Below are 9,742 nucleotides of genomic sequence, written 5' to 3' on the forward strand. Positions count from 1 at the left end.
TAAGTATCAGCTCTGGGCAGGTAGCTAGTAACTGTATAGTACTAAGTATCAGTTCTGGGCAGATAGCTAGTAACTGTATAGTAGTAAGTATCAGCTCTGGGCAGGTAGCTAGTAACTGTATAGTAGTAAGTATCAGCTCTGGGCAGGTAGCTAGTAACTGTATAGTACTAAGTCTCAGTTCTGGGCAGGTAGCTAGTAACTGTATAGTACAAAGTATCAGCTCTGGTCAGGTAGCAAGTAACGGTTATAGTACTAAGTATCAGCTCTGGTCAGGTAGCTAGTAACTGTATAGTACTATGTATCAGCTCTGGTCAGGTAGCTAGTAACTTTATAGTACTAAGTATCAGCTCTGGGCAGGTAGCTAGTAACTGTATAGTACTAAGTATCAGCTCTGGGCAGGTAGCTAGTAACTGTATAGTACTAAGTATCAGCTCTGGGCAGGTAGCTAGTAACTGTATAGTACTAAGTATCAGCTCTGGGCAGGTAGCTAGTAACTGTATAGTACTATGTATCAGCTCTGGTCAGGTAGCTAGTAACTGTATAGTACTAAGTATCAGCTCTTGGCAGGTAGCTAGTAACTGTATAGTACTATGTATCAGCTCTGGTCAGGTAGCTAGTAACTGTATAGTAGTAAGTATCAGCTCTGGGCAGGTAGCTAGTAACTGTATAGTACTAAGTATCAGTTCTGGGCAGATAGCTAGTAACTGTATAGTAGTAAGTATCAGCTCTGGGCAGGTAGCTAGTAACTGTATAGTAGTAAGTATCAGCTCTGGGCAGGTAGCTAGTAACTGTATAGTAGTAAGTATCAGCTCTGGGCAGGTAGCTAGTAACTGTATAGCTCTGACTGACCGTGTGTACAGAGGAGCCGGAGGAGGCGGAGAGGGAGGGCGAGTGCTGCTTGCTGCCCGGGAGGACACTCCTCTTGGGGAAGTCGCTATAGTCAGGAGGGGGGAGGACCATGGAGGAATCATCTGTCTCTGTGTCTGGTGGAGCAGGTTCACCACGCTCTTACTGCGCATGGGAGGAGCCCCCACACTGTGGAGAGAAAGGGGGAGAGATAGAGAGAGAAAAGAGAGAAAGAATGAAGGAGAGAGAGGAGGGAATTCTGATCAGCAAAGGTCATCAGACTAGGAGAGTAGAGGAAACACTATGAGACAACAAGTCTGGATGAAACCTTTGTGTGTGTGTGTGTGTGTGTGTGTGTGTGCGCCTGCCTGCCTGAGTGGTCCCCTTACCTGTTGTTATTCACTATTGGCTCTGAATATGCCCGGCAATAGGATGATGGAAACCATCCCCTCCTGGAACACAGACAAACAGAGAGAGAGAAAGAAAGAGAGGCAGGTGATTACACTTGTATACTACTCCCATCTCCACAGCTTTTTCCTACAGGCCCCTGAATAACCCGTCCACACTGAAGTACACAATCCCCTGGAACCTGCTTCTCTACACACCACTCCATCATGCAGTAGCTTAATAGAATCCCCTTTTCAGGATTCTGTATCTTCAACCTCTCTATAGCTGTCTAACAGGTGGTGAGATAGAAGTGAGGCCATTATGGTAAAATAAGGTAGATAATCATCATAGGCCTCTGAATGGACAAATCATTGACTCCATACAAATCCCTGTGAGAAATGTTTATATTTGTTCATTTGTTCACTGGGCTTCAGAATGGGCAGCTGGGTGTGGCCAGTGTTTAACTAGAGTACATAAAGGCTGGGGTACTGTATCAACTTCCAGCTTCCCTGTTAAAAGCACCACAGTGAACCATCCTGTAGGGTTTAGGTAGTGATCACATTTCACTAACCTGATCTGGAACCAGGCCAACATTTCACAGTCACCTGTCTCTCATTCTCTCAGTCTACTGTCTCAAAGGGTATCAAATAATCATAGATTACAGATTTGTGTCATATAGCCTTGTGAACATAATGAATATATGATTCATTATTCATGTTTTCACAGGATATTAATTAAATGTATTTCATTTCTGTCCATGACACTCTTCATCACACTATGGTGGTGGAGGGATACATGTGGATGTTATCAGTGTGTGTTGCTAGGTGACTGACCCAGATCCATCACTCTGGCTGAGGTGTGACAGATAGGTGTCTCATCAACTCAATGACATCACACTGCAGGGACCTCCACAAGAACCCTACACTGTATCAATGGCACATATCTAGGTAACATCCCAAAAGCCACCCTATTCCCAAAAGCCACCCTATTTAGTGCACTGCTTTTGACAATATAAGAGTCCATCATCTGTAGAATCTGTAAAGAACATGTACAGCATCACGTCAGGAATACAACACCTTTATAAAGTTCATTTTGAGCCTTGATCCAGCAAAAACATCAGATATTCATTTGGCTGTAATTCTCTCCTTTCTCTACTTCTTTCCCCCTATCCCCCCACTCCTCCCCTCCTGTCTCCTCTGTGTCTTTCTGCCTCCAGCCATGTGCTGATTGTATTCCCCAGTGTGTGCCGGCTCCCAAGCAGCTCTTAACGATCCCAGAGCACGGCGCCCAGCCAGCCCCACCTGGAGTGGTCCAGTTAAGGGGAGCTCAATCAAATCAACATCTAATCAGGACCGGAACTACCACATGCACACAGCAGCTGGCGGTGTGTGTATAAATGCATGTGTGTGCGTTAGGGCTGGGCGGTATACCATATTTTACTATATGCAGGTATTGATGCACGAAACGGTTTGGGTTTTTACTTTACCTTCTATAACAGTATTTGAATGTTTGGTTTGTAAAATGTGATATGCCGTATGTAAAGTCCATTTTTATAGTTTACTCTGCTACTTGAGTCATCCCTCTCTTCTCTCTCTCTCTCTCTCTCTCTCTATGCTGCTTAGCGACATAGTTTTTTTGGAATTGTTAGTTAGATTCCTTGTTCGTCATTACTGCATTGTCGGAACTAGAAGCACAAGCATTTCGCTACACTCGCATTAACATCTGCTAACCATGTGTATGTGACAAATACAATTTGATTTGATTTGATTTGACCTTAGTCCCACCCCTTCACTCAAGGAGCGCATTTGTTGTTGCTTGACCACGAGACACTTTCGTTCAGTCTGCATGGTCAATGCAGCACATGCAACAATGTTGATGACAACGATGTTGTTTCCACTTTGATCTTAATATAAATCCACAAGCGTTCTATAATTACAATATTAGTTTGTGTTTCTTACATCTCTAACTGCTAGTTTGTATTTTCTAGTTAGCTGGCGAGCTAACTAGCTAATGAAAGTACTGAGTCAGTGCAAATGTAGCTAGCTAATACAGCCTGATACCAGGACTGGTGGAGGCTTAAATCAGCATGTTGTTTGTGCAACAGTATCTTCTAAATCAAAGAGGAATAGGCGAAGCATGAATATGTTGGCTACATGAATAAAGTTTTAATGTAGCCAAAGATCATATGGTCCCCTAGGAAACACCGAACATCACTTTGGTTCCTACCCTGTCACAATAACTCATCCATGGCATTTTCATTTGTTGTCATGTCCAACAACACTATTATGCCCACTATCATTTATATTCTAACCATAGAATTAAAATAAACATTCTATTTCCATGATTCCAAACGTTCGCCCAAGGGTTTTGAACTAAATCGCAATTGCAACATTTGGTTAAAAATAAGGCCTAGTATTTTTCCCCATATTGTGGCAGTGTGGAAATGATCTCAAATGAGTGCAGGGATGCAGAAATGGATGGAAAATAATACAAAATGATTTTAGGGTGAAGTTGAATTGAACAGTATAAAACAATCCAAATGGAGAAAGACCCATTGAAATGATTTAGAATATATGTGTTGTCATTACGCACTACTCATAAAGAAAATATAGAACTTTTATTAATCAAAAACAGAAAATACTGTCAAAAATGTGAAAAATAATATGACATTTTGGCCATATTGCCCAGCCCTAGTGTGTGTGTGTGTGTGTGTGTGTGTGTGTGTGTGTGTGTGTGTGTGTGTATGCATCACCGTATGTGTCTCTCTAACTTACTGCCTGGTTTTCTCCAGTTCTCCGTAGAGCCATCCGTCCCTCTCATCAGGTATGAGCAGGGTGATGATGTCTCCCTCGTCAAAGCTGAGCAGCGTAGAGTTGGTCCCAGAGGTGTGGGGGAAGATGGTGCGGACCCTGGGTCTCTTCACAATGTTGTTGAGTCCTGTGGCCACAGACACTGACCTGGGACCTAGACCGCCACTCTCCTCCCCTCCATTGTCCCTGTAGTCTGGAGAGAGAAGGGTTAATATACAGACATGTACACAGGTCCATGAATGCACCCACATACAAACACACACACCAGCGATCAGCGGAGGACATGCGAACACACACACACACGCATACGAACACACACACACGCACACACACACACACTACCTGTGCCACTCTCAGTCTCTCTGGTAACTGAGTTTGTTGTGGGTGTGTCCTGCGTGAACATACTGGCCAATGGGCTGGTCTGAGCCTTCAGTGCCGGGGCAGGGGGTGGAACTGTGTCCCGGAATATGGAGTTGCTCTGACCATAGGAAGTGGAACACAGGAAGGGGATAGTATGAGTGCTAGAATGTACAGTTGTTAGTAGTTAACCTGCCATTGGTACATTAGTAATTAACCTGCCATTGGTACATTAGTAGTGAACCTGCCATTGGTACATTAGTAATTAACCTGCCATTGGCAGTGGTACATTATTATTTTTGTACCTTTATCTAACTAGGCAAGTCAGTTAAGAACAACTTCTTATTTACAATGACAGCCTAGGAACAGTGGGTTAACTGCCTGTTTCAGGGGCAGAACGACAAATTTCTTCTGGTAGTGGTACATTAGTAGTTAACCTGCCACTGGTAGTGGTACATTAGTAGTTCAACTGCCACTGATACATTAGTAGTTAACCTGCAACAGGTACATTAGTAGTTAACCCGCCACTGGCAGTGGCACATTAGTAGTTAACCTGCCATTTGTAGTGGTACATTAGTAGTTAACCTGCCACTGGTACATTAGTAGTTAGCCTGCCACTGACAGTGGCACATTAGTAGTTAACCTGCCATTTGGAGTGGTACATTAGTAGTTAACCTGCCACTGGTAGTGGTACATTGGTAGTTAACCTGTCACCGGTAGTGGTACATTAGTAGTACAGGTATTACAGGTTTTTACCATTTCATTATTATGATTAAATTAGTGAAGCCATAGTGTCATCACAAGGTATCTGTGCTGTGTTCTCTCGCTCTTTCACATTGATTCAGAATTAGATATTCTAATTAATAAATTGTTTTCTAAATGGTTAATGAATGAGTGACTGCCTTCTCACCCTACTGTGTCTCTGGGAGATGGGGGAGGCCTGGGGGGTGATGGACACTGGGGTGCGAAGACCCTCAATCATAGACATCACGCTCTCGGGCACGTTGGTGGCATCGCCACACTTGTCCTGCCAGGTGGGCAGCTTCCCGAAAAGCATGTCTCTGGCCTGGTGTCAGAAAAGGAACAGCAGCAGTCATAGTACTGTAGAATGGGAGCCTTGGATTTGTGATTTGGTACCCCACTAGACATTTGTATAATAAACGTGGTACACAGATGGTGGTTATGGTAAATTCATGGAAATAGTCAATGCGATCTGGTTCCAATTCCACCCCTAGCCTCTAGCCCACATCCCCTTAAAACCCCCATAATTTTAATGGATTGAAATCATGTTCAGGTTTTCTACTGACTGAGAACCTAGGAGGCACTGTAGCATAGTTCCAATACCTTGTCGTGGAAGGCAGCGATCTGATAGGAGAAGGTGCAGTGTTTGTCCACCAGGAAGCAGAAGCGTCTCTTCTCCTCCAGCAGAGCCTCCTTGCAGCCGTCGGCGATGAACTTCTGCATGTCCATCTGCCCTGACCTCAGCGTCTCCAGGCACTGCACAATACAACAGGACAATGACATGCTGTTATCTCAACTGCAACGACCAATCATACGCAAATATCTTGCTGCACTGACCAATCACATGCTCTCACCTCACTGCAAAGACGAATCACATGCTCTCACCTCACTGCAAAGACCAATCACACAGTTGTGTCTTGCCACATAGACATAGCTCAGCCAATCAGAGCTGCCTAGCACTGTAGGTATCAGGAAGTGAAAGGGCATTGTGAAGAGAGGAGCAGAGATATAGGCTGGCTGGACATTCTAATCTCTGTGTGGCAGGTAGAGACAGAGATACAGAGAGGTATTGTAGGGATACTGTACAAGGGAATGGAATGGGTTTTATTATCCAACATGGCTGACAAAGAAGAATAGATGAGGGCTAGGGAGATGACAGTAGCAGACATGCTGACAGAGAATAATAGATGAGGGTTAAGGACGAGCAGCAGCAAGATATACTGTGTGTCTAGGAGTCTGAAAGTACATTCAAACTAGACACGTGAGCTGGACAAGGTCAGTCGAAACACAGTTTGTATGAGTTTGTTTTGTGTGTCTTTTGCTGCATTTACATAGGGAGCATTTTTGGCACTAACTGGTCTTTTGACCAATCGGATCAGCTCTGAAAAAGATCTGATGTGCAATGATCTGATGTGATTGGTCAAAAAGATCAGAATTGGGCTGCCTGTGTAAACGCAGCCTAGGAGTCTTATCTGAAGGCACATTTAAAAACTTGGCACAGGATCTGAACAAGGTCAGTCGAAACATTTAGTTTGTATCGCTGAACGCTGAATAAAAAATGTTTAGTGGGAGTGAACAAAGAGCGTGCAGACAATGACACAACCTTCTTTTTTGTGTCTTATCTTCCATCACAGACATGGGCCACTCAGAGGTCAGGGATCAGAGTCTCTGATCTATGTGGGTGTGAATGGCTCTGATAACTTTGTCATTATGGCTAAGTTTATGATCTCTCTACTCGTTTTCACTGTGTTTCTGTGGCTGGCAACTGTCAATATTTACAATCAATACAGTTCTATTGATTTGATTGGAAATGGAACTGAATGGGAGACCAATGAGCATACAGCAGAGTGAGTTGCGATGTAAATATTGATCCTTGCTATCTGGGATCGTTGCTACGTCCCTACCCCATTGAAGTTGACATGTAAAATGGTAAGGGTTAAGGTTAGGGTTTAGGGTCGGGATGTCCCAATGATCCCGGATAGCACTAACCTGTAAATACTTGGTACAACAATGACAAAAACAAAGACTAGTCAACAGACGTGTAAAATGGATGCCACTATGTGTTGTACCAAAGTAGTTTATCTACTGTAGACTGAAGTATAATAGCGTTCTTTAAAGTGTGTGCACTAAAACATATGACATTGTTGTAGATACAGAGGAAAGATTATCATTGGATTTATTGTTGGGATGAGTATTGAGATGATGTGTGTGTAGTTCATTAGAACTAAGACATGCATGCTATTGGGTCCTTGAGCCATATCTCTTAAATTGACCTTGGTATTTATCTTGATTACATTTCATATGATCATACAATGTCCCTGCAGCTCAAATCAATCTAGGTACATGAATCTGTAAGGAGAACACAGAAAAAAAGAGCATTGATTCATTGAAGATTTCAATCAAAGAAAGCTTGACTCAGTTGCTTACATGTGACATAGCAGCCAGTTTGCAGTATGGGTCTTGGGAACTCATTCACCCAGAAACACCTGGCATTACAACAGACTTGCACAAGTGACAGGTGGCTAGAGATATACTCACACACACCCTGTCCTACACCCTGGACACCCCCCCCCCCCCCACCCTCCCACAGTTGTCATGGTAAACAAGAGTGAGAGCGGCCAGTGAAAGTAGTCATGTTGGTGGGTCCCGTTTCACTGGGTTTAGCCCTAGTGGCAGAGAGGTTAGAGCAGGGGGCTAGGAGCCAGAGGGTCGTCGTTGAAAATCCTGAATTTGAAGGAGAATCTGGTGGGGAGGGAGCTGGCAACCGAAGGGTTGCAGGTATGAGTATCCTAGAGCCAACCCTGTGTAAAGTCAATCCGTTTCAATATGCTGTTTACCTACTGACCTAACACACACACAGTTAAAGGTGGGGGACAGACTAGGGCTGCACAAGTGAGATCCCCATCTCGTCATCACAACACTGCAAAATCACCTCGCAGCCGTACAGCACAGTATGTTACCTGTAACAACACCATGTGACAACACACGATTCAATGTAATCTACCCTCCACACACTCTTTCACCAGCTTCCTGTCCCTATTGGAGATCTTGAGTCAGAGGAAATGGAAAAAGCCTTCCTATGGTAATTTGTTGTGTTCTCCATCCAATTACAGGTCTGTATAATGAATTCAGGGTTTCGTTCAGGTCAAAAGTAGTTTACTATAACTGGAATAGGGGGTCATTCTGGATTGGTGTGTATTATTAGGTATTACTGCACTGTTGGATTGGTGTGTATTATTGTGTATCGTTAGGGATTACTGCACTGTTGGATTGGTGTGTATTATTGTGTATCGTTAGGGATTACTGCACTGTTGGATTGGTGTGTATTATTGTGTATTGTTAGTTACTACTGCACTGTTGGATTGGTGTGTATTATTGTGTATCGTTAGTTATTACTGCACTGTTGGATTGGTGTGTATTATTGTGTATCGTTAGGGATTACTGCACTGTTGGATTGGTGTGTATTATTAGGTATTACTGCACTGTTGGATTGGTGTGTATTATTGTGTATCGTTAGTTATTACTGCACTGTTGGATTGGTGTGTATTATTGTGTATTGTTAGTTATTACTGCACTGTTGGATTGGTGTGTATTATTGTGTATTGTTAGTTATTACTGCACTGTTGGATTGGTGTGTATTATTGTGTATCGTTAGGGATTACTGCACTGTCGGATTGGTGTGTATTATTGTGTATCGTTAGGGATTACTGCACTGTTGGCTTGGTGTGTATTATTGTGTATCGTTAGGGATTACTGCACTGTTGGATTGGAGTGTATTATTGTGTATCGTTAGGGATTACTGCACTGTTGGCTTGGTGTGTATTATTGTGTATCGTTAGGGATTACTGCACTGTTGGATTGGTGTGTATTATTGTGTATTATTAGGTATTACTGCACTGTTGGAGCTAGAAATATAAGCATTTCGCTGCATCTGCGATCACATCTGCAAAATATGTGTATGCGACCAATACATTTTATTTGGTTAAAGTAGTGCACTATTTAGGCACTAAGGTGTCATTCTGGTCAAAACTTGTGCACTATCAGACAAGGCAAGTGTATGCACATAAGAGCACACTCAGTCACACACGAGGACAGTAACACAGCGACATGCATACAGGATCTCTCTCAAAAAAGAGGCCATTTTGCTTCACAATTTCCTAATTTCCCAGACCCCACCTCCTAGACTTCCTACAAGAAAAGAGACACACCATTGTTTGGGTCACCTGTGACAACGCTGGCCTTTCCCATAACGTCAGCTCCTCCTCATCATGTGAGCCATAACGTCAGGTCCTCCTCATCATGGGAGCCATAACGTCAGCTCCTCCTCATGGGAGCCATAACGTCAGCTCCTCCTCATCATGGGAGCCATAACGTCAGCTCCTCCTCATCATGGGAGCCATAACGTCAGGTCCTCCTCATCATGGGAGCCATAACGTCAGGTCCTCCTCATCATGGGAGCCATAACGTCAGCTCCTCCTCATGGGAGCCATAACGTCAGCTCCTCCTCATCATGGGAGCCATAACGTCAGCTCCTCCTCATCATGGGAGCCATAACGTCAGCTCCTCCTCATCATGGGAGCCATAACGTCAGCTCCTCCTCA

At 43.7% G+C, this 9,742-nt stretch overlaps 1 pseudogene; it reads right to left on the minus strand.

Annotated features, from left to right (window-relative positions):
• Positions 1-262: 262 nt before the first annotated feature.
• Positions 263-9,742, minus strand: part of LOC116366167 (brain-specific angiogenesis inhibitor 1-associated protein 2-like protein 1) — a 58,948-nt pseudogene continuing 49,468 nt past the window's right edge.

Source organism: Oncorhynchus kisutch, unplaced genomic scaffold, assembly GCF_002021735.2.
Source record: "Oncorhynchus kisutch isolate 150728-3 unplaced genomic scaffold, Okis_V2 scaffold1374, whole genome shotgun sequence".
NCBI lineage: Eukaryota > Metazoa > Chordata > Actinopteri > Salmoniformes > Salmonidae > Oncorhynchus > Oncorhynchus kisutch.